This window comes from Amblyraja radiata, chromosome 17, assembly GCF_010909765.2.
Source record: "Amblyraja radiata isolate CabotCenter1 chromosome 17, sAmbRad1.1.pri, whole genome shotgun sequence".
Classification (NCBI taxonomy): Eukaryota; Metazoa; Chordata; class Chondrichthyes; order Rajiformes; family Rajidae; genus Amblyraja; species Amblyraja radiata.
In genome coordinates this window covers 4,793,360-4,817,613 of record NC_045972.1, presented here as the reverse complement: position 1 = coordinate 4,817,613, position 24,254 = coordinate 4,793,360, and the positions used below count along the sequence as shown (strand labels likewise).

At 45.2% G+C, this 24,254-nt stretch overlaps 1 protein-coding gene across 2 annotated transcripts in view; it reads right to left on the bottom strand.

Moving 5' to 3' along the window:
• znf469 (zinc finger protein 469) overlaps positions 1 to 24,254 on the bottom strand; it is a 484,255-nt gene that overhangs the window by 333,256 nt on the left and 126,745 nt on the right. Inside the window, exon 2 of one of the 2 annotated variants that reach the window (XM_033035649.1) lies at positions 5,067 to 5,159. The gene's annotated coding sequence lies outside the window, so the exon portion shown is untranslated. Of the gene's footprint in view, positions 1 to 5,066; positions 5,502 to 24,254 lie in introns of those variants that run through there. The other variant, XM_033035650.1, reaches the window with a different exon arrangement.

Below are 24,254 nucleotides of genomic sequence, written 5' to 3'. Positions count from 1 at the left end.
ATACTAGAGGGCTCAGCTTTAAGGTGAGAGGGGCAAAGCTTAAATGAGATGTGCGGTGCAAGTTTTTTTGTCCACAGAGTCGGTGGTGAGTGCCTGGAAAGTGTTGCTGTGCGTGGTGATTGAGGCAGATATGATGGTGGTATTTGGTTATGGATGTGGTTATGGATATGCATCATGAGCCAGCAGGTAAATGCTGACAACATGGTCTGCACAGACATTGTGGACCGAACGTTCCTGTGTTGTACAGTTAAATGTTCTATTCTCCAACTCATCCACATTCCTCTTCCATTCAACATGTCCTGATATTCACGTAACACTGACTGATTTCTCAATAGGCACAAGCATTGATTGTGAAGACCCAGAAACTCAAATGGGACTTTGGCAACTTAGCTCTGCATCATCCCTTCTGACTCCTGGTATGGTTACATTTGTGGTTAGAGTTACAGTTAGCTGACACATCACTTTACTGACCTTAGAAATTATCAGGAATAATATATCAAACAAGATAAAGGAGCAGTTCCTTCTCTCCAGAGATGCTGCCTATCTTCAAGATAAAGGAAGGTAGACACAAATGCTGGAGAAACTCACCGGGTCAGGCAGCATCTATGGAGCGAAGGAATAGGGTCCCTTCTTTAGACTGGTGTGGGGGTGGGGGTCAGGAAGAAGAAAGGAAATGGCGGCGACAGTGGGCTGTGGGAGAGCTGCAAAGGGGAGGACAAAGAGGGAGAAAGCAAGGACTACCTGAAATTGGAGGTCAATGTTCATACCGCTGGGGTGTAAACTACCCAAGCGAAATATGAGGTGCTGCTCCTCCAATTTGCGGTGGGATTCACTCTGGCCATGGAGCAGGCCCAGGCCAGAAAGGTCGGATTCTGAATGGTAGTTGAAGTGCTGAGCCACCGGGAGATCAGGTTGGTTATTGCGGACCGAGCTGAGGTGTTGGGCGAAGCGATCGCCAAGCCTACGCTTAGTCTCACCGATGTAGAGCAGCTGACACCTAGAGCAGTGGATGCAATAGATGAGGTTGGAGGAGGTGCAGGTGAACCTCTGCCGCACCTGGAAAGATTGCTTGGTCCTTGGATGGAGTCAAGGGGGGAGGTAATGCGACAAGTGTAGCATTTCCTGTGGTTGCAAGGGAAAGTACCAGAGGAGGGGGTGGTTTGGGTGGGAAGGGACGAATTGACCAAGGAGTTATGGAGGGAGCTGTCTCTGCAGAAAGCCGAAAGGGGAGGAGATGGGAGGATGTGGCCAGTGGTGGGATCACGTTGGAGGTGTCAAAAATGTTGGATGATTATCTGTTGTATGTGACGGCTGGTAGGATGGAAGGTGAGGACAAGGGGGACTCTGCCCTTGTTACGAGTGGGGGGATGGGGAGTGAGAGCAGAGTCACGGGATATAGATGTGACCCTGGTGAGAGCCTCATCTATAGTAGAAGAGAAGAACCCCTGTTCCCTAAAGAATGAAGACATTTCCGATGCCCTGGTTTGGAACACCTCATCCTGGGTGCAGATGCGGCGTAGACGGAGGAATTGGGAGTAGGGGATGGAGTCCTTACAGGAAGCAGGGTGGGAAGAAGTGTAGTCCAGATAGCCATGGGAGTCAGTGGGTTTGTAGTAGAAAGGAGATCTGCATAGGTAGGAACTGCAGATGCTGGTTTAAACCAAAGATAGACACAAAAAGCTAGAGTAACACAGCGGGTCAGACAGCATCTCTGGATCCCACCACTGGAGAACAGGAATAGGTGACATTCCGAGTCGAGATCCTTCGTCAGACTGTTGAAGATAAAGCAGATAACTGGAAATTCAAAATCACCAGTTTGCCCCCATTTTCAAGTCCCACTTGTTGCAAGTGCAGGGTTCTTGACCTGACCATGAAGGCCCATCGTCCTGGCGATGTTGATGGGTCGGCCTGGACGAGCATGTGCGATGGTGTCCTCTGCTGCCCTAGTCCATGTGCGGTCCACGCACTCTGCTTGGTGGAGCAGGGCCCAGTCCAGCCAAGCTCCAGGCTGAATGAGCGTAGTTCAAACAGCCCTCAAGCAACTCAAAACACAGGCAATGAGATCAGCTTGACTGCCAAACCATCTAGTATTATGGACGCTCATAATGGGGGCAAAGAAGCACTGTATGATCGAGAAGAACAGGAGGAGCAAATAACTCACTGTTAGTTACTCCAAGGACCAAGTTAACTTTATGGAAACTGTCCAAGACAGATAAAAGAGTGAGGAAATATTACATAAATAAACCAAAATAAATGGAGGGGAAACATATGGTCTATAAATTAGGCTGAGAAAAGCAATTCCATAGTCATTATTTAATTCTGCAAACAGTAGATTGATGTGTAAGAAGGAACTGCAGATGCTGGTTTACACCGAAGATAGATCCAAAATGCTGGAGTAACTCAGCGGGACAGGCAGCATCTCTGGAGAGAAGGAATGGGTGACGTTTCGGGACGAGACCCTTCTTCAGACTGATGCTTGAGCAAATCTAGTCACATGTGGGTAATTCCGTAAGGCCTCTACCACCCCACAGATGAGAATTTGTTACAGAAGTCTTGGTCATCACAGGTATGCACAATCCCTTACTTTGCACAATTCTCAATCCTTCACTAGCCCTCTGGCAATGAAGAGCTGCCCGCAGCTCATTTTGGCAAGGCTAACCTTGAGGGGTGGTGTTCGCCTGGCCAGGGTAAACAGTGCAGTCAGTTAGCACTGAGACGAGGGACTAGTGCACTCTCTAGCCAGCGTGGCAGGTTCAACCTTCTTTTGGACTAGCAAGCAGCTGCTTTAAGGATTGATAAATCTCCTCGATCCTCTGGTCTCCCACTTAAGTCAAAAGTGATAGGAGCAGAATTAGGTTATTCGGTCATCAAGTCTCCTCCGCCATTCAATTATGCCTGATCTATCTCTCTTTCTCCTAACTCCATAGTCCTGCCTTCTCCCCATAACCCCTGAAGGTGTCTCCCCACCTCGTTGTTTGATCAGACATTTCCCCACAATCCAGAGATTTCTCTACTGTAACAAGCTCCATAGGGTTCGTCGAGATAAAAAAACAATTAAAAAATTGTGTGCAAGAGTTGTGTGTGTAACTGTAACAGAATTGCAGTCATCGGGAAGGGAAAGTTTACCTGAAAAATAAATTGCATGAGTTCCTGACATTTCTAAAGATGTAGGTTAAAGAACTGCAGATGCTGGTTTACACTGAAGATAGACACAGCGGGACAGACAGCATCTCTGGAGAGAAGGAATGGGTGACTGAAGAATGTCTGAAGAAGGGTCTCAACCCGAAACGTCACCCATCCCTCTCTCTAGGTTAAAGTTATGTTTAGAATAAGTTTGTGTACAGTCAGACAATCTCAAAATTGCAGTTAGAGAATATTTGTCCTCCTCTTTAATTTGCAACACTGAAAGTTAACTGCCTGAGCAATCTGGATTGTGTGACAAGGTACATATCATTTATTTTATAGGACATCTTCTCTACAAACCAAGGCCTGCATTGACTGTAGTCAAGCTAATTGCCGTTAACACACCGGCCAATACACTGGAATAAATACAGATTCTTCACATCAGTTCGATTACAACTCACTCTCTGAAACCAATTCAATGGGGACGCAAAGACTCAGAGAAGACAACAATCCCACAAACTTAGAGAAGACTCATCAACAGACTTTTTAAAATGAAATATGCATTGCATCTCAACTTCAAGTTGAGTAAATATGTACATTTCTAACAGCTGCAATAATAATTTGCTGGAGGGGGATTATGGTCTTAATCTTACTACCACCCATCAGCAGACCCTCTTGAAGAAATGTTGTTACAAGTAGACAAAATTGTTTCATTTCATTTTGCTTGTTAGGTCGAATCTATGAATTTCGTAGGGACATGGGACAGTGTTAAAGATAATCACAAAGTGCGAGTCCTATTCAATGCAGGATTTAGTGAATAATGACGACTGCTCGGAGACAATAATTACACATGACAGATTTGGAGTTCACTTAATTAGACATTTTGATTCTGAAAGGTGCAATGTTAGCTCCAGGTGTAGTGTGCATTCCTGGTTTTTAGTTCACAACCAGAATTTATTTAAAAAAACCTATTCCGTTAATGCACTGACACTGAAAATCTGGCCTGATAATTCTGCCACTTCACCTGTCCGCAAAGCCAGCACTGTATATAAAAGGCTAGCTAAATCAAGGTCATTGCACCAATTGAAGTCACCATCAAAACAAACAGAGCTATTTACTAATCAATAGGTTTCAGAAGAAGCAGTGTATTTTCACAATCCACCAAATGTTTACTTTTGAAGGAACCATAAGAATCATCCCATTGGGTTAGGATAAGAGTATGAATGTTAGTAATGAGACAATAAAGCCTTCCTGCTTCGTTGCAATAAACCACAATATAAGAGAAAGCTCAGCATTAAAACATTGTCATAATTTTGATTAATATATTTTTTTTTTTAAAGCTGCAGCACTGTAATTGTTTATATATTACAAAGCCACAATCACACCATTTTCATGTGCTTATTACAGATGAGTTTCATGTAAGTGTTTTGCCAATAAAGAGTTTAATACTTGAATTCAAGTCCATCTTGGCTAGTAAATGAAATGAAATGCAATGCATTGCATTGGAAGTCCTCTGCTGCTGTGCACCTACTGAGCTGAATTTAAAGAAAATATCTAGCAGTCATATTAAAAAGATTCGCAGTGCAACAGCTGAATCAAATCTTCTGTGGTTGAGGTTTTAACAGAGAAGTACAGACAACTTTGCCTCTATAAACCTGGGAGGATGCAGCTGACACTAATAACTAAACAATGGCACAAAGTCACCCTAGTGCAACATGACATCACAATGCAAAAACCAGAAATGTTTCAAACCTTTTCCATTAAGTGATTTTCATTTCTTCCCCCAAAAGCAGAGAGGATTGCCAAGCTTAGCTAACTGTTCACAGCCGAACAAACTCGCAGGATTTATAGACCATGCCGTAGCAGTTTTAAAATGTTTCCTGTTCAGTACAATCACTAGTTTACAAAAGTGTGTGTAATAAAAGAAAAAGCAATTCACTTACCTCACAGTTAGCCGGCTGGATGCGGGAGATGCATTTCTGTTTTGGGAATGTATGAACTAGCAGGACTCCTGCACTCCACAGCCTTTCAGCTGTCTGTGAAAGAGAAGTAAGTCTACATTAGTGACCACAACCACAAGAATGAAGCTCACGCCCCCACTCTCGGGAGCCAGTAGCACAGGATTTTGCATGGAAGTGGAAGCCAAGCAAAGGCTTGATTTATCTGCCTCAAATCCAGGCAAAGCCTTGGCAACAAAATGAGAAAAGACTCGCTGCCCTGGGTAAACGGACGGTCCTGCCTGGCACCAACAGTGCAGCTTGAATCAACTCTCCGGGGAAAGTTTCAAATTCAAACAAGAAACTATTACGGAATCCGAGTGTGTAATTTAACATAAGTCTCTAAAATGACAGGGTCCTGGAAATGTGATCGAATCGGGAAGCACGTGAGATTTGTTGATATGTCAGCGCCTCCTTCATTTCAGCACCACTCAGTTTGTTTTTGATCAGTGCATTCTGGCCAGAGGTGCATATATATGTACAGCCCTTTCTAAAACAACAATATTATATGCACCATAAGTAGCATTCTGTCAGTGTTGCTTCACAGTAAATGTGAACTGTCATGCATTAAATAAGCAGAACGTCAGTTTGAACCCACTCAGTTTGTTATTCCAGACCTCTTGAAACTATGCTGCCAAGCTTTGATTTTGGCTCACTTATTTAATTCACTTCAAATAAGAAAAATGTTCATTTGAATAATTTTTCCGAATGTCTGGTAAAAAGAACTGAAAAAAATACTTGGACTATCAGTAGCCAGTTTCAAAACGCTTGCTCACTGGCAAAAGCCACAAGTTTATATAGCCTGATTACAAAACAGAATTGTACAAATAATGTACAGTAGATGAAGAAGGATCTCGACCCGAAACGTCACCAATTCCTTCTCCCCAGAGATGCTGCCTGTCCTGCTGAGTTAAGGGCCTGTCCCACTTAGGTGATTTTTTAGGCGACTGGCTGGTGTGTCGCCTGTATGGTCGTGAGTAGTCTCCTCAGTTGCCCAAAGAGTCGTAGCGTTTTTCTGGTCGGCGCTGGATTTTGAAATGTTCAAAGCTTCACGGTGACAGTCGGTGACCGTGGGCTTGTCATAGCTTGTCATCTCCTGCCGTAGGTGCTGTCGTAGGTTGTCGCCAGGATGGCGTAGGTTGTCGCCGTTGCTGACTTTGGTGAATTCCATTGTCGTAGTCGCCGGCAGTTGCCTAAAAAATCGCCTAAGTTGGACGGGCCCATTAGTCCAGTCACCGGTTTTTCGGCGACCTTCCCAATGGGACAGGCCCTTTACTCCAGTATATTCCATCTATCTTCGGTTTAAAGCAGCGTCTGCAGTTCCTTCCTACACATAACGTAAATATGTGTTGTGGAAGAGACAGATTAATGTTTCTACGCATCCCCCCACCCTCCCACTGTCCCCCCCTATACTAAATTACACTAAATAATATCAGTTAAACTCCATCCAGATTTGCAGGTAAATATTCTGAGCCTCAACAATAATCTAATCCTCCGCATCTGAAACTCAACATTTTTTGGCCAGAGGCAGATTTCATTAATCGGGGGAGGAAGGAGACCTTAAGATAAAAGGGTTCTTTCAAATCTAATGCAACGTGACTGAAATATCCAACTTCCTTAGAAATTGCGTCAATTCCCGTTGATGGTAAACATATTAGTTCTTAACTCTTCAGCTGTGTCTTTCCATGAACAATCGAGTGGACAGATGCCTAAATTAAAAGGTAAATAGGGGCTCCAGCTGTAAAGTAGCAAGTCTGCGATGTTTACACAACACTTTGTGTAAGATTAAAAGGAAAGTTTGGTTGCCTGGAGGGGCAAGACATATAGAATCAAGGCCTTTATCTATTCTGAAATAGACATTAATAGGAAGATTATTCATTCTGTTGTCTTAGAGGTGCTGAAGTCTGCTGCACAAGTCTTGTCTCCGTTGTGATGTCTTGTCCATTCAAAATAAGCTGTCTTGGACATATTATAAACTTTCCAGTAGCCAGTGTAAATGATACACTTCCAAAAGGAAAGAATTCCAAGCTAAATGAGAAGTATAAACACATTTAATGCCGATTAAGAAACGATTCTAAATTGAAGCAAATAGACTTCATATTTAAAAAATGATCTGGTGAAATGCTAAAACAAACATAAGGCATAGTTGTCTAACAGTGAACAGGAGACTGTGAGGGGCACGTGTGTCCCACTGGAAACACTTGTCCACAGACCGTTCTGGGCTTCAATCACTGCAATGGCCCCAGAATTACTGAGCTGCTCACTCGGGGAATCCTGGTAATGAAAGAGAAACACGAGCATGGGGTGTGGTAATTCAAGAAGTCAAAGCTTTGGCCAATGAATAAAGTCTTTCACTGAAGTCCAGGAACAGCAGTAGCATGCAAGTCTGTGGAATTCAAGGGCTCCCCTCTGGGGTAAGCAGAAAGGCAAAGTAACACAGACCCGTAGGCCAACTTTCATTAATTTACTGACTTCTATTGAAAAGAACTGAGATGCAACCACCGTTTATGCCAAGCTGCATATCACCCATTTGGCAGATAATAACGCATCTATGCATAAAATGTGGGACTTAATAGTTTAAAAGAGACTAGCAAAAGATACAGGAAATTGAACCAAAAAACTCAGGGCTGGAAATACTCAAACACTTGAGGAAGGGCTTGTCGTCTTTCTGTTAAACAGTGAAATACACACACCTTAATCAAAACAAGAACCAAATTCTGGTTATATGATCTAGCATCCAATTTTCCAATTTCAGCAAGCTGAGGGATAAGTAGGATGACACTTTAAGGAATGGGAGGAAGTTAGTGAAAGGAAAATTATGGGTTAGTATTGAGGTGGTAGATCAGTGAGAATGCACCATCCAAATGATTCTTTTCTCTCTCTCGTAGATAAGGGAGCCGATCCCACCGAGCCTTCACTTTGTTACACGCCATGATTTAAACAATATTCATATTTTGGGAGTAGGCCCCCTCTCGGTCATGACTGACCATGGGTGATGCATCCTGGTCGGATGCAAGCCTGGGCGATGTCATGTGGAGGACAGGCTGTTGCCCATGCAGCACATCCCCCCTCTCCACGTCGCTGATCGATCCAAAGGAACAGCAGGGCCGTTACAGTTTGGCACCAGCGCCATCACAGGAGCTGCCAGAGAGAGGTTGTAGACAACAACGAACTGCCTTAGGGGCTCCGACCGGATTTTCTTGCGGTTTACTCCTGGGGCCTTTTCCAAGACTGGATGTGGCCAAAAGGCAGTGGAGTTTTTAAATCAGAGTTTTCCCTCTTCTAGATGGACTGCCGTCCAGGCTGACGAGCCCCATCTGCCCGAGACTCGTGGGGGCGGGAGCGTCTACCTTCCCGAGCAGGTCTATAGCACCTGCCCACTGCCCACTTGGGAATACTCTTTAAAATAGTTATGATTTCACACATTTTCTTTCCTTATGCATCGTGCCAATAGCACTGCAGATTCTCTCTAATAGCACTCTCTCTCTTCTGTTTAAATACATTAACAACCAATCTGCTTCAGGGTTTGTGGGATTTTTAATCCCTTCCCATTGCTTTATTTATTTTCCAAAACAATCCTTTTGTTTCTTATTTATTCAGTCAGACGAAGGTCCTTCAACTCCAATATCAACATGATAGCTCTGCACACATCTTGACATAAATACATCTTCTGGCTTAAAGAAGCAACTTTAAAATACTTTGTTGTTGCTAATTAAGAGTCAATCTAAAATATGTAGTGAGAAAAGGCCACCGTGACCTGCTTGCAGCTGAGAAATGCATGCGGAGCAGCTGGGAACTCCTGGCCTGGTATTTCAACCAGGGTTCTGTATCTGAAATGCTCCTCCTAAAAATCACAAATAATGAGTGACCCACTTCAATGCGATCTTCTGATCGAGTCTCCTTTTGCATCTATTTCGACAGGTTTAGTTTAGTTTAGTTTAGAGATATTGTACAACGTGGAAACAGGCCCTTTGCCCCACCGAGTTTGTGCTGACCCGTGATCCCCGCACACTAACACTATCCTACATAAAAGAGGGACAATTTTACATTTATACCAAGCCGATCAACCTACAAACCTGTACGTCTTTGGAGTGTGGGAGGAAACCGAAGATCTCGGAGAAAACCCACGCAGGCCATGGGGAGAACGTAAAACTCCGTACAGACAGCACCCGTAGTCAGGATCGAACCCGGATCTCTGGTGCCGTAAGGCAGCAACTCTACCGCTGCTCCACCATGCTGGCCAAAGTCTCTGGACTTTGTTACGGTTAGAAACATAGAAATTAGGTGCAGGAGTAGGCCATTCGGCCCTTCGAGCCTGCACCGCCATTCAATATGATCATGGCTGATCATCCAACTCAGTATCCCTACCTGCCTTCTCTCCATACCCTCTGATCCCCTTAGCCACAAGGGCCACATCTAACTCCCTCTTAAATATAGCCAATGAACTGGCCTCAACTACCTTCTGTGGCAGAGAGTTCCAGAGATTCACCACTCTCTGTGTGAAAAACGTTTTTCTCATCTCGGTTTTAAAGGATTTCCCCCTTATCCTTAAGCTGTGACCCCTTGTTCTGGACTTCCCCAACATCGGGAACAATCTTCCTGCATCTAGCCTGTCCAACCCCTTAAGAATTTTGTAAGTTTCTATAAGATCCCCTCTCAATCTCCTAAATTCTAGAGAGTATAAACCAAGTCTATCCAGTCTTTCTTCATAAGACAGTCCTGACATCCCAGGAATCAGTCTGGTGAACCTTCTCTGCACTCCCTCTATGGCAGTAATGTCCTTCCTCAGATTTGGAGACCAAAACTGTACGCAATACTCCAGGTGTGGTCTCACCAAGACCCTGTACAACTGCAGTAGAACCTCCCTGCTCCTATACTCAAATCCTTTTGCTATGAAAGCTAACATACCATTCGCTTTCTTCACTGCCTGCTGCACCTGCATGCCTACTTTCAATGACTGGTGTACCATGACACCCAGGTCTCGCTGCATCTCCCCTTTTCCTAATCGGCCACCATTTAGATAAAAGTCTGCTTTCCTGTTTTTGCCACAAAAATGGACAACCTCACATTTATCCACATTATACTGCATCTGCCAAACTTTTGCCCACTCACCCAGCCTATCCAAGTCACCTTGCAGTCTCCTAGCATCCTCCTCACAGCTAACACTGCCCCCCAGCTTAGTGTCATCCGCAAACTTGGAGATATTGCCTTCAATTCCCTCATCCAGATCATTAATATATATTGTAAATAGCTGGGGTCCCAGCACTGAGCCTTGCGGTACCCCACTAGTCACTGCCCGCCATTGTGAAAAGGACCCGTTTACTCCTACTCTTTGCTTCCTGTTTGCCAGCCAGTTCTCTATCCACATCAATACTGAACCCCCAATGCCGTGTGCTTTAAGTTTGTATACTAATCTCTTATGTGGGACCTTGTTGAAAGCCTTCTGGAAGTCTAGATACACCACATCCACTGGTTCTCCCCTATCCATGCTACTAGTTACATCCTCGAAAAATTCTATAAGATTCGTCAGACATGATTTACCTTTCGTAAATCCATGCTGACATTGTCCAATGATTTCACCACTTTCCAAATGTGCTGCTATCCCATCTTTAATAACTGACTCTAGCAGTTTCCCCACTACCGATGTTAGACTAACTGGTCTGTAATTCCCCGTTTTCTCTCTCCCTCCCTTCTTAAAAAGTGGGGTTACGTTTGCTACCTGCCAATCCTCAGGAACTACTCCAGAATCTAAAGAGTTTTGAAAGATTATTACTAATGCATCCACTATTTCTGGAGCTACTTCCTTAACTACTCTGGGATGCAGCCTATCTGGCCCTGGGGATTTATCGGCCTTTAATCCATTCAATTTACCAACACCACTTCCCGACTAACCTGGATTTCACTCAATTCCTCCAACTCCTTTGACCCGCAGTCCCCTGCTATTTCTGGCAGATTATTTATATCTTCCTTAGTGAAGACGGAACCAAAGTAGTTATTCAATTGGTCTGCCATATCCTTGTTCCCCATGATCAACTCACCTGTTTCTGACTGCAAGGGACCCACATTTGTTTTAACTAATCTTTTTCTCTTCACATATCTATAAAAACTTTTGCAGTCAGTTTTTATGTTCCCTGCCAGTTTTCTTTCATAATCTATTTTTCCTTTCCTAATTAAGCCCTTTGTCCTCCTCTGCTGGTCTCTGAATTTCTCCCAGTCCTCTGGTATGCTGCTTTTTCTGGCTAATTTGTACGCATCATCCTTCACTTTGATACTATCCCTGATTTCCCTTGTTATCCACGGATGCACTGCCTTCCCTGATTTATTCTTTTGTCTGCACCATTCCCCTAAACATCCAACCACCAAACTACATTAACCTCGCTACATTCTTATTAATCAAATGGCCCCATAGCAGAAGCGTCCACGTCGCAGGGCTGGAAAGTGGAAGTATACCGAGCTAATTCTGTTACCACCATCGTCTATTGCAACAAGTGACGGCCTCCGCTGATTGTCGCCGGAAGCTTGCGTCCTTTTCAGGACGGACCATGGCAGCGAGGTCAACATTTGTAACAAGGCGGACACGAAAAGAAGAAGAAGATTAAACAAATTAAATAATTATCTGTAATAGTTATATCTTCCAGAGCCCTGCACCTAAAAATTATTTTGCCTCACATTAGATCCATTGATATTTACTGGGCATGCAAATTGCATCTTCAATACGGCCATGAGCATTGTTGTCTTCAAATGCGATCCTTAGGGAATTACATTTTTGGTTTCCATAGTGCAATGGTGTTCTTTCCTAGCATCAGTGTGTGGGATTTAATCTTTAAACAGAGGAATCAACTGTGAAATAAGTGAAAGTGGCAGAATACTGAATAACCACACTATAACTGTCTTCACTGAAAAATATAGCAAAAGCATCCCATTCATTTAGTTTAGTTTAGAGATAACAGGCCCCGAGTCTGCACCGACCAGTGATCCCCGCACATTAACACTTCCCTATACACTCTGTAACTGTTGCTAATCAACTTCACTGCCGATGATTGCCACCTGTTTCAGATTGATCTGCAGGCTCACTAATCAATACTCGTACATTCACATCGCAAACAGCCATGGGCACCAGCCATGGGCGCCATTGGCGCAAACAGCACCAATCCCGAAGGCACACCACCAGCTACAGGTCTCCATTCCAAATGGCACCCTTCCACCACCGCCATCCTCTCCTTCATTCCATGAATTAAATCCAGTTAGCTAACTTTCCTAGGATCCCATGCGATCTAACCTCCCAGAGCAGCCTAGCATGTGGAACCTTGCCAAAGGGCTTGCTTAAGTCCATACAGACAACATCTACAGCCTTGCCCTCAGCAACCTTCTTGGTTACTTTTTCACAAAAAATTCAATCAAATTTATAAGACATGATCTCCCATATGCAAAACCATGCTGACCACCCTGAATCAGCCCGTCTGTCCAAATGCAAATATATCTATCCTCTCAGAACACTCCAATACCTTACTCAGCACAGACGTTAGGCCCACTGGTCTATAGTTCCAGGGATTTTTCTTGCAGCCCTTCTTAAGCAGAGACAACAACATTAGCCATCCTCCAGTCATCCAGCACGTGTTCTATGATGATTCATATATCACAACTGCACTTATCATAACTCATCACAATAAAGAAATGTTGACAGCAAGGCATTCAACAAGGTTCTGCATGGTAGGCGGCAACAGTCCAGTAAGGTTAGATCGCACAGGATCCAAGGAGGGATAGCTGCATGGATTGAAAATTGGCTTAATGGAAGAAAGCAGAGGGTGATGCTGGAAGGTTGCTTCTCTGACTGGAGGCCTGTGACTAGTGGTGTGCCTCAGGGTTTAGTGCTGGGCTTGTTACTGTTTGTCATCGACATCAATAATTTGGATGAGACCATACAGGGCAAGATTAGCAAGTTTGCTGATGATACAAAAGTTAGTGGTTTTGCAGATAGTGAAGATGGTTGTGAAAGATTGCAGCAAGATCTTGATCGATTGGCCAGGTGGGCGGAGGAATGGTTGATGGAATTTAACACAGAGAAATGTGTGGTGTTGCATTTTGGGATTTCTAACATGGGCAGGACCTACACAGTGAACGGTGGGGCTCTGGGGAGTGTTGTAGGGCAGAGGGATCTAAGAGTGCAGGTACATGGTTCCTTGGAGGTGGATAGGGTGGGGTGGGGTGGGGGTTGAGGGAAATTTTTCTAATCTCTTGCCGCGACGGAGATGCGAACTATTTCTGTATCATTTCTCCGTCCGCACTGCATCCTAACATCGAGGAGTTGGCGGCCTTTGCTGGAGACCGACTTTTGAGAGCTCCAGCCGCAGGGAGCCTAACATCGCAGAGCCCGTAATCCCTTCGCCAGGGATCGACCTCGGAGCTCCAACCGTGGGTGCTTGGAGACTTAACATCACGGAGCTTGCGGTCTCTGGCCAGAGACCGACATCGGGAACTCCAAGCCCCAGGAGCTTCGACTGCCCCGACGGATGGTTCAACTACCCAGACCGCGGGAGAATAAAGAGGAAGAAGCTTGGCATTTTTAGCCTTCCATCACAGTGAGGAATGTGGGGAATCCACTGTGGTGGATGTTTATGTTAACTTTTATGTAGTTGTGTGTCTTGTTGCTTTGTTTTTCATATGGCTGTATGACAATACAGGGCCATCCAGGGCCAACCTGAAAAAGGGAATCAGGAGCGCAAAACTCAAACACAAACGGCAGATCGAGGAGGATTTTCAAAACAACTCCGACCCCAGACGCATGTGGCAAGGCATCAAGTCCATTGCCGACTACAATAAAGTTAACACCCCCCCCCCCCCCCAGACAACGCCTCCCTTCCTGACGAGCTAAACTACTTCTATGCTCGTTTTGACCGGGACAACAAAACACCAGCCATCAAAGCTGCCCCACCCCCGAACGAACAACCCCTCAGTCTCTCCACCTCTGCTGTACAAGATGCACTGAGCAAAGTGAATGAGCACAAAGCCGCCGGCCCCAACGGCATCCCCGGGCGTGTGCTCAGAGCATGTGCTGGACAACTATCCCTGGTCTTCACTGACATTTTCAATCTGTCACTGGCCCAGGGTGTCGTCCCTACTTGCCTCAAGACCTCAACCATTGTGCCAGTGCCCAAACAATCAGCTTCAGGGAGCCTCAACGACTTCCGCCCAGTGGCACTCACCCCCGTCATCGTGAAGTGCTTTGAGCGGCTGATCTTGGCTCACCACAAAGCCAGCCTCCCCCCCAACACTGGACCCCCATCAGTTTGCCTACCGGCCCAACAGGTCTAAAGAGGACGCCATATCTGCGGCCCTACACTCTACCCTGACCCACCTGGACAACAACAACTCCTACATCAGGTTGTTGTTCATCGACTTCAGCTCCGCATTTAACACTGTCATCCCCGCCAGCTTGATCACCAAACTCAGCGGGCTTGGTATCTCCACCTCCCTCTGCAACTGGACACTGGATTTCCTCATCAACAGACCACAGTCTGTTAGGATCAACAACCTCACCTCCTCCACTATAACACTTACACCGGCGTGCCACAGGGCTGTGTGCTCAGCCCTCTCCTCTACTCCCTCTTCACCCATGACTGCGTCCCTAAGTATGGCTCCAACGCCATCATAAAATGTGCCAATGACACCACGGTGGTAGGACTGATCAGCGACAACAATGAATCAGCCTATAGGGAGGAGGTCCAGAACCTGGCAGCCTGGTGTACCAACAATAACCTCGTCCTCAACTCAAAGAAGACGAAGGAAATCATCGTTGACTTCAGGAAGACCAGAGGGGGCAGACATACCCCCATCCACATAAACGGGACTGAGGTGGAGCGCGTCTCCAACTACAAATTCCTCGGGGTACACATCTCAGAGGATCTGTCCTGGTCCCTCAATACCACCAAACTGATCAAAAAGGCGCAGCAGCGCCTTTACTTTTTGAGGAGGCTCAAGAAAGCTCACCTGTCCCCCCAGATCCTGACCAACTTCTACCGCTGTACCATCGAAAGCATCCTGACCACCTGCTTTACGGTATGGTACAGCAGCTGCACTGCAGCTGACAGGAAGGCACTGCAACGGGTGGTAAAAACCGCTCAGCACATCATCGGTGCCCCGCTCCCTGCCATGGATGCCCTCCACCACAAACGGTGTCTGAAACGGGCCGGTTAAATCATCAAGGACCCCTCTCACCCTAACCATGGACTATTTGCCCTCCTCCCATCAGAGAGGCGGTACAGGAGCCTCAGGTCTCGCACAAGCAGGCTGAGGAACAGCTTTTTCAATAACACCATTACACTACTGAACTCACAGCCCCGACGCTAGCTATCTTTTATACTCTCCCATTTGTATACATTTATTTGCCTATGTACCAGTTTAATTCATCCACAGTCCACACATTGTTAACCAGTATTTTTATTTCTACTATCTTGCACTATGACCAGACGCTAAACTGCATTTCGTTGTACCTGTACTCGTATTTGTGCAATGACAATAACGTTGAATTGAATTGAATTGAATAATTTGCATATCACTGTACTTAAATTGGTACATGTGACAATAAAAGACCTTTGAAACGTTTGAAAAGACGTTTGGCACATTGGACTTCATCAGTCAGAGTGTTGGGTATAGAAGGTACACAAAAATGCTGGAGAAACTCAGCAGGTGCGGCAGCATCTATGGAATGAAGGAAATAGGCAACGTTTCGGGCCGAAACCCTTCTTCAGACTGATTGAGTATAGAAGTTGGGTGGTCTTGTGGCAGTCGTATAAAGCATTGGTGAGACTGCATTTAGGTCAGTCTGAAAAAGGGTTTTGGCCCGAAACTTTGCCTATTTCCTTCGCTCCATAGATGCTGCCGCACCCGCTGAGTTTCTCCAGCAATTTTGTCTACCCACATTTAGAGTATTGTGTACAGTTCTGAGCACCATGTTATAGGAAAGATATCAAGCTGGAAAGGGTACAGAGAAGATTTACAAGGATGTTTGCAGGGCTAGAGGGTCTGAGCTATAGGGAGAGGTTGAGAAGGCTGGGACTCTATTCCTTTGAGCGCAGGGAAATGTGGGGTGATCATATTGAGGTGTATAAAATCATGAGAGGAACAGATTGGGTAAATGCACAGTCTCTTGCCCAGAGTAGGTGAATCGAGGTTATTGGTTTAAGGTGAAGGGAAAAAGATTTAATACCTTTAAGGTCGGCAGAGGAGCAGCAGGTGAAGGAGCGAGTGCGGGGATTGGCTGCAGAAGTTAAAGCCTTGGGATGGTGAGCAAGTTGTTACAGTGTGTTTCCTGCAGGATGTGGGAAGTCAGGGACACCGCTGGTGCTTCTGACAACTACACCGGCAGAAATTGTGTCCAGGTGAAGCTCCTGAATGAACGTGTCGGGGAACTGGAGCAGCATCTGGATGACCTCCGGGAAAACGAGAGTTTCCTGGACAGGACCTTCAGTGAGGTTGTCACCCCAAGGATACAGGAAGAGCGAAGGTGGGTGACTATGAGAAAGAGGGGTGAACGTGGAGTGCAGGAGACCCCGGTGGCTGTACCTAATGAAGACAAGTCCACCCTCTTGGGAGCTGTCGGGGCAGACGACACTTCCAGTTCGAGTGGCGGACAGGTCGTTGGCTCCAATCCTAGCGATGAGACTTGACCGACGAGACTGACGTCGGGCAGAGCCATAGTGGTGGGTGACTCCATTGTCTGAGGTACGGACAGGCGATTCTTTGGCGGCAGGCGAGACTCGAGGATGGTCTGTTGCCTCCCTGGTGCCAAGGTTCAAGATGTCACGAACCGAATTCAGAACATCCTCGAGAGGGAGGGTGAGAAGCTGGCAGTAGTTGTGCACGTGGGCATGAACGATGTCGGGAAGAAGAGGAAGGAGGTTCTGCAACGCGAGTTTAGACAGTTAGGAAGAAGGCTGAAGCACAGGACTTCTAGGGTGGTTATCTCTGGATTGCTTGCAGTACCTCGTGTTAGTGAGGGCAGGAACAGGGAGATAGGGGATCTGAATGTGTGGCTGAGGGGCTGGAGCAGGGAGCAAGGATTTAGATTTATAGACCACTGGGATTTCTTCTGGGGTTAGAGTGACCTCTTCAAAAGGGACGGGTTACACCTTAACTGGAGGGGGATGCTGGTTTTGCCGACATTCTGGCAGGCAGGTTTGCTAGTGCTACACGTGCTAGGATTGAACTAAATAGTGGGGGGCAGGGATTGACAAATTGGGAGTATAAAGATGGAGTTAAAGAGGAAGAGAGTACAGGAAAAGTTACAAAGGTCACCTGAATTAAAGGGACAAAAGGTTCAAGAAGGGACAAGAGAGTAAGATCAGGTGAAATAGGAACCGGTGTGAGAGGGGAGGTGAAGACTGAATTAATAGCAAAGTATACGAAAAAAAAGTGGATGAGCTTGTTGCTCAGTTAGATATTGGTAAGCATGATGTTTTGGGAATTACAGAAACATGGCTGCAAGAGGATCGAAGCTGGGAACTGAATATTCAAGGGTATACGTCCTATCGAAAAGACAGACAGGTGGGCAGAGGGGGTGGGGTGGCTCTGTTGGTAAGGAATAAAACTCAGTCCCTTGCGAGGGGTGACATAGAATCAGGAGATGTAGTCAGCATGGATAGAACTGAGGAATTGTAAGGGTAAAAATACCCTAATGGGAGTTATCTATAAGCTCCCAAACAGTAGCCTGGATATAGGGTACGTTTCATCAGGAGTTAAAATTATTATTTAACAAAGGTAATGCTACGGTTGTTATGGGAGATTTCAACGCAGGTAGACTGGGAAAATCAGGTTGGTACTGGACCCCAAGAAAGGGAGTTTGTGGAGTGCCTCCGAGATGGATTCTTAGAGCAGCTTGTAATGGAGCCGACCAGGGAGAAGGCAATTCTGGATTTAGTGTTGTGTAATGATCTGGATTTGATAAGAGAACTCAAGGTAAAGGAACCATTACGAGGCAGTGACCATAATATAATATTTTAATCTGCAATTTGAGAGGGAGTAGTTAAAATTGAAGACAGAAACAGGTGAATATATTATGGGGAACAAGGAAATGGCAGATGAATTGAACAGGTACTTTGGTTCTGTCTTCATTAAGGAAGACACAAACAATCTTCCTGATGTACTAGGAGACAGAGGACCAAGGGTGACGGAGGAACTGAAGGAAATTCACATTACTAAGGAAATGGTGTGGGTTGACTGATGGGACTGAAGGATGATAAATCCCCAGGGCCTGATGATCTGAATCCTAGGGTACACAAGGAAGAGGCTCTAGAAATCATGGACGCATTGGTGATCATTTTCCAATGTTCTATAGATTCTGGATCAGATCCTATGGATTGGAGGGTAGCTAATGTTATCCCACTTTTCAAGAAAGGAAGGTGAGAGAAAACAGGGAATTATAGACCAGTTAGCCTGACATCGGTGGTGGGAAAGATGCTGGAGTCAATTATAAAAGATGAAATAGCCGCACATTTGGATAGCAGAAACAGGATCGGTCCAAGTCAGCATGGATTTACGAAGGGGAAATCATGCTTGACAATTCTTCTGGAATTTTTTGAGAATGTTACATGGACAAGGGAGAGCCAGTGGATGTAGTGTACCTGGACTTTGAGAAAGCCTTTGATAAGGTCCCACAGAGGAGATTAGTGGGCAAAATTACACATGGTATTGGGGTAGGGTGCTGACATGGATAGAAAATTAGTTGGCAGACAGGAAACGAAGAGTAGGAATTAACAGGTCACTTTCAGAATGGCAGGTAGTGACTAGTGGGGTACCGCAAGGCTCGCGCAGCTATTTACAATATACATTCATGATTTAGATGAAGGAATTTAAAGTAAGATTAGCAAATTTGCAGATGACACAAAGCTGGGTGGCAGTGTGAACTGTGAAGAGGATGTTATGAGAATGCAGAGTGACTTGGATAGGTTGGGTGAGTGGGCAGATGCATGGCAGATGCCGTGTAATGTGGATAAATGTGAGGTTATTCACTTTGGTGGCAAGAACAGGAAGGCAGATTATTATCTGAATGGTGTCATGTTAGGAAAAGGGGAAGTACAACGAGACCTCGGTGTCCTAGTACATCAGTCACTGAAAGGAAGCCTGCAGGTACAGCAGGCAGTGAAGAAAGCTAATGGCATGTTGGCCTTCATAACAAGAGGAGTTGCATATAGGAGCAAAGAGGTCCTTCTGCATTTGTACAGGACCCTGGTGAGACCACACCTGGAATATTGTGCGCAGTTTTGTTCTCCTAATTTGAGGAAGGACATTCTTGCTATTGAGGGAGTGCAGCATAGCTAATTCCCGGGATGGCGGGACTGTCATATGATGAAGGAATGGAGTGACTGGGCTTGTATTCACTGGAATTTAGAAGGATGGGATCTTATAAAAACATACAAAATTATTAAGGGATTGGACACGCTAGAGGCAGGAAACATGTTCCCGATGTTGGGACAGTCCAGAACCAGCGGCCACAGTTTAAGGATAAGGGGTAGGCCATTTAGAACTGAGATGCGGAAAAACCTTTTCACACAGAGAGTTGTGAATTTGCGGAATTCTCTGCCTCAGAAGGCAGTGGAGACCGATTCACTGGATGCATTCAAGAGAGAGTTAGATAGAGCTCTTCGGGCGAGTGGAATCGAAGGGTGTGGGGAGACGGCAGGAACGGGGTACTGATTGGGGATGATCAGCCATGATCACATTGAATGGCGGTGCTGGCTCGAACGGCCGAATGTCCTAATCCTGCACCTATTCTCTATGTATCTATGTATCTATGTATGAATCTGAGCGGTAACTTTCACACACAAAGGGTGGTGAATGTATGGAATAAGCTGAGGTAGTTGAGGCAGGGACCATCCCAACATTTAAGAAATGGTTAGACAGGTACATGGATAGGACAGGTTTGGAGGGATATGGACCAAACGTGGACAGGAGGGACTAACGTAGCTGGGACATGTTGGCCGATGTTGGCCAGTGTGGGCAAGTTGGGCCGAAGGGCCTGTTTCCACACTGTATCACTGTATGACTCTATGACATGGTTTAGTGAAAGGGAAATATTGTTTAACAAATGTATAGAATTCTTCAAGGGGACACTGAACAGGGCTGATTAAGAGTAACCAGAAGATGCAATGTATTTGGATTTTCAGAATGCATTTGATACGGTGCCATATAAAAAGTTGTTGAACATGTAAGAACTCTTCCCATTAGGCCTGGATAGAGGATAAGTTAACAACAAAAATGACTTTGGAAAACAGCTAAGTTTTGTTGCCAGGTTGTAATTTGTAGTGTGCCACGAGATTTAATAGCTGGCATTGAAACATTATTTATATTAGTGACATTGATGAAAGTGCAGAGTTCACTATCTAAATTTAACTACAATACAAAAATAGATGGAAAGTACGTAGTGGATAAAGACGGATAGATCAGTTTGTGATCTTCAGAGAGTTACAGTACGTGGAGAACATTTTTTGTGCATGCATATTCAGAGATGGTGCTCCTTCATTCACTGAGGTAAACAAGAGAATGGCCATTAAATCCTCTAAATAAAGATGACAATACGTCCACAACCAGGCTCTGGAAAACATGGATCACTTTCCATATCTCAGGAACCATCTCCCAGTGAAGATGTTGATATTCCCAACGCCTTCAGTGGCAAGAACAACCTTGGATTTCTAAGGAAGAGAGTAACTGAAGATCCATAACCCAGCAGCAATCCCCACGATCTATTGGGCAGGAGTATTGAGGACATAAGTTCATAGGGTCATAAGTAATAGTAGAATTAGGTCATTCGGCCCCATCAAGTCTACGCCATTCAATAATGGCTGATCTATCTCTCCCTCCTAACCCCATTCTCCTGCCTTCTCCCCATACCGCTTGACACCCATACTATTCAAAAATCTATCTATCTCTGCCTTAAAAATATCCACTGACGGCCTCTAAAGCCTTATGTGGCAAGGAATTCCACAGATTCATCACCCTCTGACTAAAGAAATTCTCCTTCCTAAAAGAACGTCCTTCAATTCTGAGGCTATGACCTCTAGTGTGAGACTCTCCCAGTAGTGAAAACATCTCTCCACATCCACCTGTCAAAAGCCTATTCTCTGCCTTCCAATGCTCTTCTAAGTCTTGGACTATTTACAACCTGGTGCCCCACGGCATCTGAATGGTACCATTAATGTTATCTCCCCAAAACCACTGACAGATTTAACGGGTCTATGTCAGGATTCTCCTCTCGTTCAATACCTGGGGCTGGGAAAACACCCAACAGATGGGATTCATGGAAAAGATCTGCAGATGCTTGCAAACACCAGTCCTACAGGTCACTGAAGTAAATGCATCGCAATCCTTCACAACATGAAAATCACTGGGGCATTCTGAAACAGACATAGGCTAAAACTTCATGTGAGAACATTGGTGAGTACACAAGGAAGCTACACAGGCGACAGTCTGGATGACCTCTTTCTTTAGGGAACCGGGGTTCCCCTCTCCCATCATAGATGAGGCTCTCACAAGGGTTTCCTCGGTATTCCACAGCTCCGCTCTTGCTCCCCCTCCCCCTAGTCACCATAGGGACAAAGTCCCCCTCGCTCTCACCTTTCACCCCATCAGCCGTCGCATACAACACATTTCCGCCACTTCCAACGGGATCCCACCACTAGTCACATCTTCCCATCTCCACCCCTTTCCGCATTCCGCAGAGACCGTTCCTTCCACAACTCCCCGGTTAACTCATCCCTTCCCACCCAAAACACAAGTACCCTCCTCAGGTACTTTCCCCTGCAACCGCAGGAGATGCAACACCTGTCCATATACACCCTCCCTCGATTCTGTCCAGGGACCTCGACTGTCCTTTCAGCTTCACTTGCACCTCCTCCAATCTCAGCTACTGTTTCCGCTGTTCCAGTTGTGGACCTAGCGCAGGTTTGCCGATCCTTCTGCTGAACACCTCTGCTCAGTCTGCATAGGCCTATGGGATCTCCCAGTTGTGAAACACTTTCCCACACTGACCTTTCTGTCCTGGGCATCCTCCACTGTCAGAGTGAGGCCCAATGCAAATTGGAAGAACAGCACCTCATATTTCACTTAGGCAGCTTACAACCCAAAGGTATTAATATTGATTTCTCTAACTTCAAGTAACCTTTGCTTTCCCTCTCTCTCCGACCCTCACCCATCCTAGTTCTCCGACTAGTTTCACTGTCCTCCAGATTACATTTTACTGATCGATGTCACCTTCCCCTCAGCTAACAATGTACCATTCTACATTCCCTTGAACATCGTCCCCTTTGATCTGTGTTTTCACACCTCACCCTTCCATATCTCTATGCCTCCCTCTCCCCTGAGTCTGAAGAAGGGTTTTGACCCAAAATGTCATCCATTCCTTCTCTCCAGAGATGCTGCCTGTCGTTGAATTACTCCAGCTTTCTGTGTCTATCTGACAGCCTACATCTTTGATTTTGGAGTCAAAGCATTTTTTCTTCAATTGTCATACTATTTATCATATGTGATAGTGGCAGAATTATGTCATTTGGCCCATCAAGTCTACTCTGCCATTCAATCACCCCATTCAGAAAATAGTCTTAGACTTCATACCTACTTCCAAAATGCATGACTCCACACTTTGCTACACTATATTCCATCTGCCACTTCTCTGCCCACTCTCCCAACCTGTCCAAATCTTTCTGCAGAGTCCCTGCTTTCTCTACACCATCTGCCCCTCCACTTATTTTTGTATCATCCACAAACTTTGCCACAAAGCCTTCAACCCCCTCGTCCAAATCATTAATATACAATGCGAAGAGCAGAGGCCCCAGCACCGACCCCTGCGACTATTTTATCGTGAATTTCTAAGTATTCCGTAACCTCATCCTTTATAATAGACTCTAAAATTTTACCAACCACTGAAGTCAGACTAACCGGCCTATAGTTCCCACTATTCTGACCAGCACCTTGAAGAGCCTCAGCATTACATCCCTGTTTTTGTATACAAGCCCTCTCGAAATGAATGCTAGCTTTGCATTTGCTTTCTTTACTACAGATTCGACTTGCAGATTAACTTTTTGGGAATTATTGAATATTGTGAATATTTAGTGAATTTTGTTCAATAGTCCTATTTGTTTATCTTCTGTGCAAAGTCTGGAATCTGAGAGCTGGAATTTGTTCTGAAGTTAAAATGTTGCACATTTTTTTTAATACACGGTTTCCCCATAAAGTTAGACATAGTCCTTGGAAGGACAGACAACTGCCTCAGTTACATATTCAGCCACCAGATTCAGACGGCTCCGATAACTGAGACAATACCACCACAAGAGAACATGTTCAAACAGAGGGACATGTTTCACAAAGTTGGTGGATGGGGGGGGGGAGTAGCCCTTGACTCATACTCGCAACATGGTCGTCACAAGGTCATAGGTAGGTCGTAGGTAGGTCGTAGCAGGCTGTGATGCTAGTCGTAGGTATTCGTGACATCAAGTAGGTCGGGGCGTTTTTCTAGCCTGATGAAAAATGTCCACGAGTAAAAAAGGTGGTGAATTAGGTCGTGAAAGTGGGACAGGCCCTTTACTCCTGAATTGTGTGTCTATCTTCTGGCTCAGAGAGATCAGGTGAACAGCACTCGGAGAGGGCAATGCGTAGACACACCGGAATGCTTGGTGAAGACTTACAGCTGTCGACTAGACAGCGCCAGATGAACAAGATAATGAGAAGTCAATGTCCAGCTGCTCTCAGGGGACACCGCAGATCCAACAGCAATGCTCTGGAAATATGGCAACATGTCATGACATGAAGTTGGCCACAATACAGAACAATCTTCCTATGGCCAGTCTCTCTCACAAAAAGTACAGAACAATAACCTGCAAGAAGTGCTGTAGCTGGTATTTTATAAGTTTCCTTATTTCAGTGGGCAGCTTACAACCCAGCATAGATACATAGATAGATACAGTGGCTTGCAAAAGTATTCATACCCCTTGAACTTTTCCACATTTTGTCACGTTACAACCACAAACGTAAATGTATTTTATTGGGAATTTATGTGATAGACTAACACAAAGTGGCGCATAATTGTGAAATGGAAGGAAAATTATACATGGTTTTCAAATTTTTTTACAAATAAAAAACTGAAAA